Source organism: Plectropomus leopardus, chromosome 7 (genome assembly GCF_026936395.1).
Source record: "Plectropomus leopardus strain MGB_pleo_1.0 chromosome 7, ASM2693639v1, whole genome shotgun sequence".
NCBI classification, from domain to species: Eukaryota; Metazoa; Chordata; class Actinopteri; order Perciformes; family Serranidae; genus Plectropomus; species Plectropomus leopardus.
In genome coordinates, this window is record NC_142182.1 from 37,297,322 (window position 1) to 37,315,715 (window position 18,394).

An 18,394-nucleotide genomic window follows, 5' to 3' on the forward strand; every position below is an offset into this window, starting at 1 on the left:
CTTTTTTAATTAATTTCAGGAACAGACCATTATGCCAAATTGAGTCAAATGCTTTTTTGAAATCGACGAAACAAGAGAAGATTTTCTTCTTGTTTTGGTGGACATGTTTATATACAAGGGTGTGGTGGGTATCTATATGGTCTGTAGTTCTATGTTGTGATGTAAATCCAATCTGACTCTTGCTCAGAACATTATGTTCTCTGAGAAAGTCTTGCAGTTGGCTGTCAAGAATGCTGCAGAATAACTTCCCCAGGTTGCTGCTCACACATATGCCCCAGTAATTGTTTGGGTCAAATTTGTTTCCATTTTTATCAGTGTTATAATTCTTTTTCTCCAGATGTTAGGGAAATGTCCAATACTCTGAACAAGGTTGAATAGTTTTAATGTGGCAGTTTTGAGCTTATGGTTGCTAAATTTTAGCATTTCATTTAAGATACCATCAGGACCACTGGCCGTCTTTGGCTGTAGTGTGCGGATTTTAGACAGTAGCTCCTCTTCAGTAATTTGGTAGTCTAAAGGGTTCTGGCTGGCTGGATTTGTGATGCTGAGACTTTTTCAGATGGGATAAATGTGCAGCATTGTCTAACATGTTGTGAACATCCCTGTACAGCCTGATTCAGGCCATTCTGACTGTGGGGATATGATGTGGAAAGAAAATAGTCTAATTGAGATTGAATTGTTTGATGTCTGATTGCTTTCTGGTAGTTGTCCGTGCTGTTATTTGTCCATCTGTCAGGTTGTTTTGTGTAGTTCAGTTTACTGGGCTCCGTTACATGAGGGTTTGTTACTGTCTTTTTAATGTAGAGTGTAATTTTACTATGATCAGATGGGGGTGTTAGGGGGCTGACTGTGAATGCTCTTGGATGGAAGGGGTCTAGGTCTGTAATGCTTTAATCTACTGTGCTATTGCCAAGAGGCAATGTGTGTGTAATGACCAAAGGAGTCCTCTCAAACCTGACCGTTAACTATGTACAGACCCAGTGCTTGACATAGCTGCAATACTTTTGTTGACAGTTTTGTCAAAGTTGTTCCTGTGGGGTTGTGAAGGCAGGGGGGTGCTAATCTGGTCAGTTATACGTTTCCTTGGGCCTGGTAGTGACTGATCTCATTTTTGAAAATGGAGAAACAATTTTCATTATAATTCTGACAAGGGGATATATGCTGCACACATGAAGATGTCTCTATCTGTGGCAACAACTTCTCTTTTTATTTTGAGCCAAATTGAAAATTTGCATTTTTGGATCAATCCTATTGAGTGGACAAGGTTTGGACCAAATCAGCATTCCTTTTGAATCCCTGCCTTGGGTTACTCCCTTCAGTTTGGTGGACAGAAACGCTATCTCTCTGTAGCCTGAGGGATAACCAGTGGAAATGTCTCCTCTACTCCGATTCTCTTACAAATCAAAAACATCTGCATCTCCTAACACTCTGGTGAAGTCTGGGGTCCTGCTTTTAGGGCCAAAGGCAGAGGACCTGACACCCTGAATATTCCATCATGAAATAATAAATTATTTAGATTCCATTTACATTAAGAATTAAAAAATTCAAATTTCACATTCAGTATTAAAAGGAGACATACCTCCAAGAATCGGATTAAGACCATATTGATCATATGAGGTTTCAATCCACTAATTATTTTTTATTTATTTAGTTTTATTTTTTTAACTGTACAAAAGCAAAACAAACAATGAGTTCCTATGAGTTCTCTAATGTAATACCTGACCCCATCAGGTGAGAGCACAGCAGGCTGTGCATCTGCTGGATGTCTCTGAGTTCGTTGCTAGATAGGAGGACGTGGTTGTAGAGACAGCTGATATCTTGGGTGGGGTGGTGTGCCAGGTGGACATTGGGTCTCCGTGCACAGTCTCTGGACAGGCTGCTGTTGATCCTGTGGATGGTGTCAGGGTGGAAGTCTTTCCTTGGGAGCAGGGTTGACATGACCGCTCTGCTGTTGGGGAAGGTGGTGAAGGTTTTCTCTATCACTCTCCTGAGTGACTCTGACACTCTCTCCTGCTGGCTCCTCAGGTATTTGGTGCCAGTGTGGATGATTATGTGGCTTGGGGTTCCCAGACGCTCCTCTGATAGCAAGTCCATGGCATGTTTAATGGTTGGACACCAGATTTTAGCCACTTTGTGGGTGTGGAAGAGTTTTTTCTCATTTATAAATTTGCAGTTAGAGTCTATGAGGATGACAATGTCCAGCTTCTCTCTTGGCTGTGCTAGTCTGGGGGGATGAAGGGTGGTGTTGAAATGTGGAATGGGTGGGGAGCTGGGTGGGGTGTTGGTTTGTGAGCCAGAGGTAGGGCTGGAGGTGGAGGGATGCTGTTGAGTTGGTGGGTCTTGGTTGCTCTCAGTGGGTCCTTCAGGACCTTGGTTGTGGACTGGATGTGAGTCCAGTTGCTCTTTCAGGACCTGTAGAGCTCTGTCTCTCTCCTGACAGGTTAGTGAGTTCTCTCCCGTAGCTCTCTCTCTCCTCTCAGCTCTCTCACCTCCTCTGGTAGAGCTGTCACCTTTGCCACGCTGATCTCATTGAGCTGTTGCAGCTCTCTTATCTCATTCCTCAGGCTGGTCAGCTCTCTCCTGTAGCTGTCTCTGTCCTGCTTCAGCTTGGTCAGTTCAGAGCTGATGATAGAGGCGTCTTGCTGCACTGTGGTATCCTGGTTTGTTTGTTGGCTGATCAGCTCTCTCAACTGCACAAGTTCTCTCTCCAGCTCTGTGAATTTCACTTTCATTTCATTGATGGTGAGGTACAGCTGAACGTCCTGGTCCAGTTCTGTGCTGGTGGGGCCATTCCCAAGTGGCTGGTCAGTAGTGGGACAGTTGGGAGTGGGGCTGCTGCCTGTGTCTGGTAAGCTGTGGGTGTTGACAAGGGGGGATGACTTCTCCTGTTGGCCCTTTACTTCATAAGGAGAAAGTCCCGCTCAAATTGTTGGAAGTTCCCCTGCACCATGACAGTCCCATTATTATAGATGTTGACTGTCATCAGGACAGTTTCTGGGCCTTCTTCCTCTTGGATTTTGAGTTTCCAGCCGTTGCAGATACCCATTTTCTTCACAGAGGGGTAGTGGGCACTGATAGCAAAGTGCCATGCTAGGGGGTGGTCTGTGAGGAAGATCAGATTGCTCCACTCTTGTATAGATCAGAAAAGAGTGTTTCAGCTTTTTCCTTCAGCATTTTTCTGCTTGTATGCCTTCCTGGCACTGTCATTTTTCACATATTGTGGGTAGACAAGAGGAATAGTCTCTGTACAGGTGTTCAGTGTGGTTGAAGCCATGGGCTCTATTGCTCTGCTGCTGCTATTGTTGCAACTCCTTAGCAACCGTTGCTAGGACCAGGTTTGTTTTTAGCTAGCTTGCAGTTCCAATGCTAAGCTAGCTTGATTCTGTTGAATATTTAGCAGTTATTGTTGGAGAATGTATAAATCCTTTGGTAGGATATATTGTCTCACTCACTTGAGTCTTTGGCTGTTTGGCTTTGGCTTGTCCTCTTCGCAGCTAGGTTTTAGTTTACCAGCAGGACAGTGGAGTTAGCTGTCAGTTGGCCGCATTTCTGCTGAGCCTCTTAGTATAGCAGTGTCTGTTGAGTAGTTTTTTACCCTAGTTTTGCAGTTTTCTTGCTTCCAGGAAGGACATTCTCCTCAATAATTGTTTCCTCTTCTTTTTTGTTTCAATTTTGTCAGGAAACTTGAAGTTTAGCTAATTTTAAGACTGGATAGAGTGCATACCTACAGGAGCTCATGGAGATAGCAGCCTCTCTCTCAGAATGTCAGAATGTAATTTCTCTCTCTCTCTCTCTCTCAATTCAATTTCAATTTGCTGATTTGGCATTAATGTTTGTAAAACATCTCTCGCTCTCTCTTGTACCCTGTACTGTGGGGGGGCTATATGTAAATGAGTGTTTACTGTGTTGCTGGTTGCTGATGTGTTGTTTTAAGGGGCTAGTGGGTGTGTGTCTGTGTATGCATGTGTGTGGGTGTGTGTCTGTGTGTGAATGTGTGTGTGTGGGTGTGCGCGGATGTGTTTGAGTGTGCGTGTGTGCTTATATGCATGCATGAGCATGTGTGTTGGTGAGTGGAGGTTTTTATGAAGTTGACTGGAGAGGCACTTTTTCTGTTGGTGTTTTATTAAAGAGCGTCAAACGTCTCTCTCTTTCTCTCTCTCTGTGTCTCTCTCTCCCTCCTGCTCTCTCTCTTTCTCTCTCTCTCTCTCTCTCTCTGTCTCTCTCCCTCCTTCTCTCTGTGTGTGTGTGTCCCTCCTTCTCTGTGTGTGTGTGTGCGTGAGTGTGTGTGTGTGTGTGTGTGTGTGTGTGTGTCTCCTCTCTCTCTCTCTTCCCGGAGGTGGTCACTGGGGAAGTGGGCGTGGCGTCGTAGTCAGGCAGTGACGTCAGCGGGAGCTGTTCAAAGTGGTGTGGTGCTGAAGAGACAACTCTCCTCTCCTCGCCTCTTGTCTCAGTCAGCCAGCCCGTCGCTCGGTGTCTCGGTGTCTCGGTTGCTCCAGCAGCCATCAGCTGCTCCGTGCTCGCTGGATTTCACCGCCTTATAGATCGAGTATTATTTTCGGCGCCAAGCACACAAAGAGGAGCAAACAAAAGAAAGAAACAGCACCGTCTACGTATGAGCTGAAGCCCATGTGGGAGAGATTTCCAACAAGTAAGTCGCCTCTTTTCTCTCTGTGTCTCGGTGGAATGTGTCGGGGGGCAGCAAGAGGGAGACATGGCACCTTTACTGGGTTTGAAACGCGAATACATCATGAGGGAGATCATTTGGCTTTTGGTTGTGTAATAGTAGGCTGAAGATGTGTCCCTGCTGTGTGTAATTATCAGCCCGTGTGCTTGTCCACTGAGGCAAGTCCTCCAGCCGCGCCTACATCTTCCCTTGTGCCTGCCTGCCTGCCTAGGGTGAAACATTTGACTCATATTTGCATGATCCAAGAGATGCTCTCTTTCTCTCTCGCGCGCGCGCATACAGGCGCGTGCGCAAATTCACATGAATGCATGAATGCCTGAGATCAGAACAGCAACTCAATGCAAATGAATAAAAAAAATACAAAAAATAAAGCAAAGCAATACTCCCATCTCTCTCTCTCTCTCTCTCTCTCTCTCTATCTATCTATCTGGTGTTATTTATGTGTGTGTGTGTGTGTGTGTGTCCTAGACACACACTGGTAACACGGGGATGGTTCAATGAGCACCACTCTTTTAGACTGAAATTGTAATCCCAGTTAATTGAATTTTGTGCTGTCTGGTCTTCACTTGTGATTTTTGTAGTTAAGTGGCCCACTGCCCACATGAAGTAGCTGTATGGTTTCACTGGAGACTGGTTTGCAGCTGGGACTGGCCAGTTAGTGGTCAGGCTGCTGATGTGGCATTACAGCTTGTGAGAGAAAGTACACGAGCGGGGAATATGTTGAGAGGTGTTGCTTTTTTTAATCCAGAGCACATTTAGGTGTGGCCCGACTGGCCTCTCCTCTCCTCTCCTCTCTTCCTCCTGTCCTGTCCTCTTCACCCCCTTTCAGTTTTATTGCCTTGGCTGTTGTGGTGAAAAGGAGTCAAGCAGGTGCTGTAAAACTGTCTCCTTCCTTCATCTGCGCAGACAGTACACTGAATGGGAGGTGACTGGCAGTCATTTTTATTGTCTCTTTGATTTTGAGAAATAATGTGAAACTAGAGCTCAGAACAGGTCACTGTTCTCAGTTACTCGTTTTCCATCCAGTTTGCCTTTTTTTTCAGTAAAAAAAAAATCAACAGATGTTCTTATTTTGTTAGAAGTCCAGCAATTTAGTATTGTAGTTGTAATTGTAAGGCCGGTGACTCAAATTAACCCTTTAAAACCTGAGCAAATTAGTTTAGAAGGCAATGAGCAACCTAACAAGAAAAGTCCCAAAAATTAGCAAGAAATTAGTAAAAAGTTAAGTTAAGAACAAAAACAAAAAAGACTCCAAAGGTGCTAAAAAATAAAAAATAAATATATTTTGTTTCTGTAACATAACTTAAAATAATTACAAAACGTTTTCTGGACATACTCACCCACAATTAATCTTCTGCAATTTGCCAGACATTTCTTGCCAAGTTGCTCATAGCCTTTTTCCTGTGCTTTCAACAGAAATCAAACCATTTTTATCAGGTCCTGGAGGTTTGAATGCTTGTGAGAGGCAACTTAACCCAACGCAAAAACAGACAGAGACAAGATAACTGTACAATATCGCACCACAAAAATATTGTGATAAAGCAAATTTTTTTCCCCCACCTGTGACAGACCACTGTAAGAAAAATAAATTTGCCGTCATGTTAGCATTAGGAAGGTTATCCCCACAAGATTACTGTAACAATTTCATTAGGCTACGCACAACAGATTTCATGACTTTTTCAAAACTTTTAATGATGTTTACTTATTCCATGACATTTCCAGGCCTGGAAAATGTGAAATTCCATTACTTTTCCTGGTTTTCCATGACTGTGGGAACACTGCTGTTTGTTGTTCCTAAAGCTATAGTCACGCTGTAGGCCCAAGTGGCCCAAATCTGTTTTTTTCTCCCTATGTGACCCAGATATGAATGCTTAATGACAGTGTGAACATAACAAAAAGAGAGAGAGAATCATAGGATTGTGTGACCAAACATGACCAAATGTCTAGCAGAAAGACATTAAGAAATATACATTTATGATAATGTATTTATTTATTTTTTATTCTTGCTGTTGTTGCTTATTTGAGGTAATTTTCTTTTAACTTTTTATTAACTTCTTACTAACTTTTTGTCATTTCTTATTAAGTCACTCTTTGCCTTCCTTCCATGTTTTTGAAAGAGATCAGATCAATTATTTCCAGTTTTAAAGTGTAAACAGACATTTAAAATCATCAAGATTATAAGCAAACTGTGACGTTTGAATGTGTTTTATTTTTAGGTGAGTTTTAGATCTGTAACCTCTGAAATACACAGCTTAATGTGTCTTTATTAAACTGAGAGCAGAGAGCTTTGATGCTCAATATCTCAGAACAACCCTGAAGGCAGATGAACGTGTGAACTGAAGCTCAGAACATCTCAGCTATTCAAAGCCTGCATGATAGGTAAGTATTTATCAGTGAATTGATTTGGCTTCTGCCTATTTCCATATTTTCAAAATCAAACAAAGACATTGCAGTTAAATTTATTTTTCCCCAGTCTGTGGGGATCCAAAACATCCGTTGGCCTTTTTATTAATGAAAAAGAAAATCAGTAGCAGGAAAAAGTCCAAGCCTAACCCTCCTCTCTATCCACGAGCTCCATACTGGCCCCTGGGTGATCAACACACTGGCTTTGTGTTCATGACAGTGCAGGCAGGTGGCTGAGTGGAGCTGGCAGGTGGACAGGAAGACAGGTGGGGGGTTGGGTGGGTTTTTCTGATGGATCTTGGAGTCCAGTGACACCTGATAGCCGGGATCTGGTTTCTCTGCATGTGTGCAGGTGGAGAGACATCAGTAATATTTGATATAGTAATAGTTACTTAACTGTGTGCAGTACTGGATAAGATGGAATAATTGTGGCTAATACAATTATATATGCTTAATCCAAAATGTGTTTATTAAACCCCAAAACCAACCGCAGCAAGCACCATATTGTTAGAGCAGGAATTCCTATTATTCATGCAAAGGTACTCAAAACACAAAACTTTGTACACACATCAGAAAGATTTTGATATTTTATGGGCCCCCACATGACAACCTTGATGATGCTTTGTTGTAAAAAGTGAGTTTTCATTGAACGCTGTTGCATTAATCATCATAACACAAGAAAATTTAACATGTTTGTAAGACTATGTTTGAAACCGTTCCCTATCATGGATATAGTGCACTATAGTGCAACATTATAGAGGGGTTATGCTTAGATGGTTATGTTCAGAATGCTGTTATCAGCAGAGAAAACAGCTGTTATACAGTAACAGAAGACTTCAGCTGATGTAATGTTAGTGAAAAGAGTGAGAAAGTCTGCATAGACAGGTCAGGGTGTAAGATGGAACAAACAGTAGGATGGTGTTTTCATTTTTTTACTGTATCCATTACCAGAAAAGCAATATTTGCAGTGGGGCAGTTCCCGCCAAAACACTTGTCCGACCAATCACAAGCAGCTCCATTGAATGTGAGCGTGTGGATTGGCTCTCACAGCTGTTTCTGGCCTGTGGAATAAACTCCCTGGGAGTTAAAATCCACTCAAGTGTACATGTGAGACCATGATTGTAACTCTTTTCTGGGAGTTGATTTCGTAACACTTTTCAGGAGTTAAAAAATAAAAAATTCAAAAATAAAGGAACAACAAAAATAAAAAAGAAATAAAATGGTAAAGACAGAAATTTGGATATTTCAGAAGATTGTAGCACATTTTAGTTTATTTTTTTTCCCCAGTATATGTCATGAATTAGTTTAAGTTGCCTGAACAAAAATAAATAAAAATAAAAATAGCAAAGCCACATCAAAGGATGATGCACAAAGGAAGTATCTCAACATTGTTACTGTTTTAGCCAATTACTCCTTGTTCTACAGCTTAGTTTCTTATGTTGTACCTATGTCAATATTGTATAGAGAAGTCTGAAAAGACATACACAGACTGGACAGAGCAGATCGTTGTATTTCATACTGAAAAAGTCACTTGAACAGCTCATCATATGCATTAAAGGATGTACACTACTGACACAGAAGGAGCTTACTAACCAAGACTATGTAGAAGCTGAAAACCTGTGCTTTTGAAGTGCCTGTGACCAGAAGATATGGCTGGGTGTTTCCTTTTATGGTCATTAGTCATTCATTTTTTTTGAAAGTTACATGAACCACAATATTTGAAATGGAACTGTGCTGTCTTCAAAAACCATGTGAAATTTCACCAGATGATCAGTCACCAAAGTCTGTCAGATTTGAGAAGTCAGCCAGATTCTTGGATGATTCTGACAATGGGATGTCTGAAATGCACACGACACAAGAGTTACAATACTAAATGTTGTTATCCACTAGCTCAGAATATCAAACAAACAACACTTTCCGTCAGAATCAAAATACAAATCTCTCTCAAAAAAAAAAACTAATTTGCAGTGACTTATAATCATCGGCCACTCTGATTTAATGAGCAGCAGCTCTGCAGCGCACACACGGGGGTGTGTGCTCTGATATATATCATTAGTGTAGATGACAAAGCCCACTTATTTGACCGTTGCAAGTTCAGGAAATACTTCCTCATCCACCTCTGTGCCCATCTCATCTGTGACTTTTACTGCTGTATCTTCTGGTATCAGAAACTTCTGCTGTGCTAAAGCATAACAAGTTAGTTTACATTTGAGATTTTACATATTCAAAAAGTTTATTTCACACTTGCACCGATTGTGATGTATTCATAAAGCACTGGACCTATGTCACAAGGCATATTTATAATTTTTAAAATCTTTTATTGCTTTTTTACTCATTTAAAAAATACAAGAGGACCAAATCGATTTTATTAGTTAAAAAAAACTATTGGCTAAAGGGGATACAGTATAGTATAGTTAGTGTGACTGCAAAAGCTGAGAGTGAGAAAACCAAATGGATTTGTATCAAATGTTAAACCCAACTTTACCACTCCATTTACAAAATTATTACTTTCCCTTTAATGACTTCCTACAAAACACACATCACTCATCTGCACTGACAAATTCTGAGAAGCTGGCTTCTTCCACCTTCACCCATTTCTTTATCGGTCCGTGTTTTGCTTTTAGCAACATCTTGACTACTGGAGGAAAAAAGCTAACTTTTACCAGTAATAAAAGCAACTTGCAAAATAGTCTTTTTGGTTCATTAGCTGTTGTTGAATACATGGCAATTTAAAGCAAAACCTGTACAATGTTAGCTAAGGCAACCATGTCTTCGCATTTTACGGGTTAGGGTTAGGGTTAGGGTCCCTATAAAATAGTCCCTATAACACGGAGACAGAGTACAGTTGTTGGCTATTTTAGGCAGTTGTCTTAACCAAAATTGCCATAAAGTTCTCATTACCTTGGCCACATTCCTTTATTGCATATCCTGTGTTGCGTTACCATCCTAGTTGTGCAGTCTTTAAACGAAAGGAACCAGCGCAGGTTCAGTTAATATGTTAATAGAGCTAGAAACACTGTTAGCTAACATTAACTAACATATACACACCAAAAAAAGTAATAAAGGAGTATAATGTTAATTTAATGTATGCAGTGCTTAAGAATAAAATGCAGGAAGCCATCAAACTAGGCCCTATATTTAACATATTTGACAAGTTTGGAACAAGCATTAACACTAGCAGCTAGTTAGCAAGTTGGTCCAAGCAAAAATATACAAATATAACATTATGACACTGACAGAGAGTCACCTACAGTCTAGGAAACATTCTAGTTTGAGAAGTAAAGTAGCACTTTTACCTTCCTCAGACGAAGTCCTTGTGAAGACTGATCTTTGTTGCCGCGCCCAGTAACCAACACCAGGTTTGCTGTTCAGTCACGCTCCGCAACACCCATTGAATAAACACCGTAATTTTACACCGTCAAAGAGTATTCCTTAACACAAACTGGAGTTGAGTTTACTGAATAATCCCAAAAAATTTAACTCTTTCACTCTTTTTTGTCAGATTATTTAACTCTACAAATTTGCTATGTGGCAGTTTTTGTAGAATTTAGTACCCCATTAAAACTCAACTTATCATAAAAACTAACACCTGAACAAACATCTCAGCAATGATTATGTCAGGGACAGAAACCATTTTTTGGGAAAAATTTATTTGGTGTGTAATTTAAGTTTTTAGTTTGGCCTATGTCCCATACACTAACATGGAGAGGCAGGCTTTATGACCTATACTGCAGTCAGACACCAGGGGGCAATCCAGATTGAAAAGTTACACTTTGGGGGAGCTCTCATGTTGTTCATCTTTATATATAGTCTATATATGAAACCCAGAAAATGTTTTTCAAACGCATACTTCACCTAGGGATGGATAACGTTAAGATTTTATTGATACTTCTACATCTACTGATACTGATACTGATACTTGGTTCACTGCTGATTGATTCTCTTATCAAAATTACTGTAGATTAAGAATTAGAGTTGAATATTTTAAATATCACAAAATGTTGTTTCTAGAGCAATAACAGTAATGTAAACAGCAAAGTCACTATGTAAATAAATATTCTTGGTATCACAATACTGAGTGAAGTTTAGCTGTCATGCTGCAGTGTCAGTCATTCCTCACTGTCTGCGGGTACCACTGGTGGTGGGAGGAGTGACAGTTTGTCTCAGCCAGCAGCAAGTTGAAATAGTCTGCCTGCTTTTAGCTTGTTTGTACCAATTCACTATTAGCTGAGCTAGTACACTGTACTTGTGTAAAACATGAAGCTAGTGGCAGTGGATGAAAGACTGTGGACAGGAGCAGACTGAAGAATTGCTTTCTATTTTTTTACATGTTCATGTTTGATGAACGTGTATATTAAAGCAATAAAGAATCGCCTTTTTACTTACTACTTAGGTTTTTATTGCAGTACTTTAGTAATGACCACAGGTGACATCACTGACTTTTTTTTTTTAATAATTTACCCTACATCTCCACTGTGGTGTCTGTTTGCTGACTTCACTCTGAGTTGTATATGTTTTTAGAGGTCAACACGCTGGCATCCCAACTCGTCACATGCTGCTGCTTTGAAGAGGACTTCCGCATTGATTTTTTAATATTTGGGTATCCTTCTGTTATCCTGCTGTTTACATTGCGGGATGGCATACTGATGTCAACAAATGCACATGATGGGATGACACCGTGGTTATGCTTTGACAACAAAAGCACATGGCAACCAATATCGGAATGTCAACAATGCACATGCTGGAGTATGGTGAGAATTAGGGGAGGGGGGAAGATATAAAGTGTATAAAAAAACATCACAATAAGACAGGAAGCAAACACCAGACTCTCAGATGAAAGTGTGTGGTTTGTTGGATCCATCCATCGCTTCTCCCACCTGCCTTTAAAGAACCCTCATGCTTCTTAAATTGCATTGTTACTGTCCGTGTTTCAACTAGGCACCTATCATGCTGACACAGCAAGTGCCGTCTAACTGCCTGCGGGTGTTTAAAATGTCCTATCCTCCATGTTCTCCCGTAACACCATCCAACAACTTTTCATGCGCATGTGAAAGGTGCCTAGCATCACAGACTTACCCCAGAGGCACTGCCACTGTGGCACTTTTTAATGAGTTTGGAACAAGAACGTGCTGGAGAGGCAGCATCACAATACATTACAGAACTGATAAAGTCGGAGTTTATCTTATAATTTAGCTCAAGGGCTCTTTTTACACCAGGGTGCAGTACCCATCCTCTAAAACCTATATATTACCCTGTCTTAATGCTAAGCTAGGCTAAATGCATCTGACTCCAGCTCCCTATGTAACACAGAGAGTGGAGATTGATCTTCTTAAGTCACTCCCACAGGTAAAAGCAAATAAAGGTATTTCTCAAAACGCTAAACTTTCTTATGTAAAGTTTGCAGTATGTTTTTAGTATCTGCAGTGCGGTTTTTTATCTCCCCTGTTTTGTATTTGTTGACAGTAGTATAGATCTATGTCTTATAATTTCTTGAGCATTCTCTGTGATCAAGTGTCATTTCTTCTTTCTTCCTCTCACCAGATATCTGTTACTGGAATTCTGCTTTCAGTGTACCATAGATGACTGTATTTGCTGGTATGGTATTTGAGGCAAATACTCCAATTCTATCTTCCAGGTTTGGAGTGTTACCTGTACAGTAACAAGATGAAACCCATTAATTTATATAGGAATGTGCAGTGTATAAGCACATACCTGACAAAAATATCATCCTTGAAACTGTTTCACAGATTTAACTGACTGAAATAAAGTTGATGTACAGAATGATTGAAGCTGAAGCTGGGAGTTCTGGGGAAACAGGGAAGTTTCCCACTTTGCGACGTTGATAATCTCAGCATTCAAGGTAAAGACACTGTCTAGAAATTGCAAAACCATTTTGCATTGATGTAGAAATAACTCATCTCCTCAAACAGACCTCAGGGTGAGGGAGTGCACCCGCCCTAAACCTGAGTATAGGCTGTGTTTAACAGGCAGCTTATGTATATATTTATACATAGATATATACATGTGAAGGACTATATGATTACAGCATGGGGCGACTTTAGCCCTAATTAGACCCTGTAACACTGATTAGAGACCAGAGCATATATCAACATTCACTTACCAATGCCTCCTCCACCCTCTTCACTCTTCTTCTCCCTGTCATTTCTGCTCAGGCTGTAGGGTTTCATGTTTTCATCCTGCCTTTATGTGGGTGTGTGTCCTTTACATTTCTCATCTCGCTCTCTCTCCTCCTCCACCACTTTTGCATGTCTGCCATCTTCCCGTCTTCTCTGTATCCTCCATCTGTCTACCTCGTTCCCTACATCCACCCATGCTGCCATGCTGGCAGGTTCATGTGCCAGCATGGCAGCATGGGTGGATTTCTGCTATATTCTACTCTTTTTGTTGTGCCTTGTCCAAAGAAGAAAAGGAGATTACCGCAGAGAGCTGGACACAGCCTAAAACCCTATTCTTTCATCTTGTTTAGTTAGGACAGCAGCCTCAAAGAAAATGATGGCTGTTCCCTGCAAGATGTGAACATGACTCTGGTCCAGTTCATTCTACCAGGAACATTCAGTGTTGTTACATTTCTCTCTGCTGCAGCAGACATGATACTGCCTTTTCTGCTTACATTTAATTCAGCGTATTAATTAATGACCCGGTTAATAATAAAGGGTAATAGAATACACACTCAGCAGGGTTACTTTACTTATTAGTTTCAGCATATAAGCCCTTGCTATTGATTTTATTTCTATCATTATCATATGCATGTGGATCGTAGGACGTTAAGGAGTTGAAAAGGCACGCTTTGTGCTGTTGAGAAAGGCTCATTGAGATAGTGAGGTGGTGATGCCAATGCTGTGTTACTTCATCACTCCGGTGAATAATATATTCATATTTATGTCACCTTGTTAGTCAGTGGCAATTTTACTGCAGATATAACAATGCTGTGTATTTATGTATAACAATAATAATAATTAAAAAATAAATAAAATAATAATGATAACATACTAATATTACTACTACTAATAAGATAATAAAAGTAATTATTATTATTATTATTATTATTATTATTATTATTATTACAGTATGAATGGGAGGGGCAAACCACCATACATCCCAAAGGTCCCAAAGGTGACCAATGAGTGAGGGATTTACTGTCCAATCACATTTTTATTTTGCAAAGTCTGTGGTTTCATCCAATGGCAATGGTTGTCTGTGGGAGACCAGCAAGGTCAGACACGAGTGTCATTCAGAAGCTTATTAGAGCCATTTACACCTCCACTGTGCAGCGATGTGTCCTCCACTCCTATGTTCTTTATTAAACAGAAATACAGCTGTACACCTTTTAAATGTCACTTTCTCTGGGTCACGGAAGACTGAGAATGCTTAATTGCCTTGTTAACTCATCATAAGACACAATTCATTTAAACTCAACAGTCACAGAATAACAACATAATAGTAAGTAAGTAAGTCCCCTGTTCCAACAATCGCCAGCTCTGGTTTGGTTGAAATAAATCCATAATTCACATTCTGTACTCTCACATTCTGTAATCTAACAATCCTTGTTTTACTGACCAAAGCTGCTGGCATAGAACTATGTCTCGCCTGATCCATCTCTCTTGGGCCCTCTCTGGTTTGTAGTCCTTAATCTTCACTCCTGTCCCAGAATATCAACATGAAAGGTCTCAGCAGACCTCCAGAATGACACTTGGTGCTAGCTGCAGCACAAAATGTAATGATATAAAAATCACACCCATATACAGTGACAGGTATAATCTCAAAGCTGTTTGGGCAAAAGCACTTCCTGCCTGCATAGCACTCACATTTTGTAAAGAGCTCATGATGTTTGAATGCATTTTTTATCCAGCCATTATCTAGCCATGGTCCTCACTGTGGCCTCTGTATCAATTGAGGTTTTAAGTTAAAGTTACAGGATCTAAAGCATAGGAGGACAGGCAGCCAACATGACAGGGCTCAGGCAGCCAGCCCAGGGTCAACTGTCCACTGCAGGGACAACACACACACACACACACACACACACACACACACACACACACACACACACACACACACACACACACACACACACACACACACACTAATAGTGAATACATGTTAAACTTACTTGTCCTCTTACATACAGCGGAGAAATATTATCTCCTCATCATACATAGTAGAGCACAATTTCTCTTTCACTCTCTCACAGACACACACACACACACACACACACACACACACACACACACACAGTCCCTCCTCTTCTGTCTGTATTATAAATGGTTGTGTTACCATGTTAAATCTAGCTGAGGAGCAGAGTGGAGAGTGGAGCTGGTGTGTGACCATCAGTTGAACTGGTGTCCTTCTCGCTTCTGATGCTGTGTCCTTCAATTCGTTCCCACAATGCACTGCCATGGTGTTCCTCAACATTTTCAGCAATCAAAATACATCCTACAAGAGATTAAACCCTTAAACAACTTTTAATTATCTAATTTGTGGGATTTTTAGACTGTCAGCCATAAGAGTGAAGACAAATGAGTTTGTCTTCTATCTAAACACATGACAGCTCTCAAGCTGGATTTACTTCTGAGCAGAGATATAGCCGCTCCACTGTGGCTAACTTTTGGACAACATCCAAAATGTTTGGCCACATTCTCATAAAGGATGCATGGGCCATGAATTAACAGAGACTCTTGTTGACTGGTGAAGGAGGATCTGACCACTGCTGCTGATCAAATCAGAGACAGAGACAGTATCAGAATATAACACCGATCAATGTGATTGATTGCACAAAAACAGAAACAGCTTTTGTACCAGAATCTCTTGACATTTGATTGGTTTGTTAAAGTCTGTGTGGGACTACAGAGGGTAGTTTACAGTAGTGTAGAGCAATGTCCTCAGACCACACATGAACATGCTGCTAAAGGAATTATATTGAAAGTATCTGGGAGGTCAAAGAGAGGGTAGTATTTACATTCATATTATATAAGAGTTTGTTTTTTATACCTGTTATTTATTTTTGATTTAAACCTTCCCCTCTGAGATTTTATTATACACAATGCTTTAAAATATTTTTTAAGTTTTGCTTCTGTACCATGGGCTACAGATGTGCATTTTGCAAGAATTATTTATGTGTGTTTGTTTGTTTATTTTATCACAACAGTCAAATAGCAGATGGAATCAATTATACCTCTTTTCCACCAAAATTGGTGTGTGTGTGGTATGTTGAAGTTACATCTAAATAACTCAGCATGTAAATACACAAGTGTCCATCTTCAGAGACTTTTCTCCGATGCTAATCTTTTACCACTGGTGCTGAGAAGTGATTAATGTTAACTGAACGACCAAAGATTGTAAAATGTCCAAATTGGGATTTTTGCAGGAGGATTTGGAAAGGGGATGATTCCTCTTTTTTAATCCATGTGAACGAGATTGGCTGAATGACATTTACTCTGGATTATACTCATTTTGCTGAAATATGTGCATCTCACTAAAGCTACATTTAGGGTGGACAGCTGTGCAGTGGATAGTGAGTCTATGTGTGTGTGTGTGTGTGTGTTTGGGTTGTAGAGGGGGTTGGTTTCCTGCCTGCTGCTGTTGGCAGGTCAGTGTGAAATGAGTGTATGAACATGGAGAGATTATGTTTCCTCCACTGGTCCTATCTTTACCTCTGCTGAGAGGACACAGAGAGCAGGATTTGGGTTTGGTTGAGTTAATCTTCCAGTCTGCCGTTTATATTTGGAAACTGTGTGTGTGTGTGTGTGTGTGTGTGTGTGTGTGTGTGTGTGTGTGTGTGTGTGTGTGTGTGTGTGTGTGTGTATGTGATGTCAGTCATCTACCCTGTTAACAGATTAACTCATTGGATGGCCACATCATTCAAATGTTTGACTCTATTGACTGATATTTAGCTCTGTTCCTTTGCACCTCTGATGCATTTTCTGGTGCACATGTTGGCTGCAGCTGCGGAGGTGCTGCCGCTCTGTCTGCCCAAGAGCTGCCCTTCTGTTCTGTCTCCCAAAGGCCCTAATCTACTTCTTGTGTGAGGTAAGAAATAGGTGCTTTGGTTGAAGTCGAGTGTGTGTCAGATGTGGCTGATGTGGTTGAACTACATGGGTTTAGAAATTCATGGAGAAGCGGCCACACACTGATAGCGGGGGAGTACATGTGAGGACCACACAGTCTCCATCTGGAGCTCTACACATGCTTTCTCATTAACTGCATGGTCAAAGGCCATGTTCTGACTTCAATGTGTGTGTGTGTGTGTGTGTGTGTTTGTTTGTGTGTGTGTGTATAGTGTACTGAATTTTTGATGATAGTTAGCATTTTGTACATTTCATGAGTTGTTATTTCAATTTTTTGTTTTCAGTCGTCATCAGTTTTAGTTAGTTCTCACAGTGTTTAGTTTTGTTGTTTCGATCAATTTTTTGTTTTGTTTTGTTTTTTAATTCTTATTCAATTATTGGGGAACTTGCTAGAGGCAAGATTTAGGAAGTTCAGAATAGGTAACACAATAAAAACATGGCACTTTGTGAAGGGGGCTGACACATAGTCATGTAGGCATCTCATTCTCAATAAACACGTGAACCAGTGCCTCCTCACGATTGTTGTTTTGACAAATTTGACCAAATTGACAAAGATGATTGAAGACATTTTCCATCTTTGTTCTTTGTACCTTGTTGATATTTTTATTTTATTATTTGAGGTAACTAAGAATTTAACCAGTTTTAGTGATTACTGTTAGTTAACTTATTTATTTTGATCAAGGCGGGGTGTGCTGCAGCTCTGTGCTGCATGCTTACTTGATTTTAAACTTCCTCCTTTAATTCTCTCCTTTCAGCCTCCTATGTAGTGAACTGTTTTATGGTTGTGTAGATTGGAAATGCAGATGTAACACGTAACTAGTGCAGCTGGCAGTGTTGATTGGGCTTTCAGATTATCTTGCAAGCAACAGAAGGAACAGAGATGGTTTAGAATGGGACCTGGTGTCATTTGGCCACAGTTTACCTGGTTCTCAGTCTGCCTGGTTGCCTGTCTAGCTCTCAGTCTAACCAGTTACCAGTGGTAATACAAATAAGTCACAACACTATTTTTTTGTAGTGCTGATTTAGTTCACAGTGACATGTAATAAACTATGAAAATTAACACAAGCAAACACTGAACCCTATACACAAAGCATACACCACGAGAGAAAGAGACTGATTCCTCCAGTTTACAGAGCTGAGGAGCACGAGAACAGATTCTATGAATGAATCAGTGCTGTACTTCCAGCTTCCCTACATAAAGGGAGAGTTAAGCCAAACAGGTAGG

The 18,394-nt window shown here is 40.5% G+C and overlaps 1 pseudogene; it reads right to left on the reverse strand.

Annotated features, from left to right (window-relative positions):
• Positions 1–1,882: 1,882 nt before the first annotated feature.
• LOC148189256 (uncharacterized) lies at positions 1,883–3,633 on the reverse strand (annotated as a pseudogene).
• Positions 3,634–18,394: the final 14,761 nt, after the last annotated feature.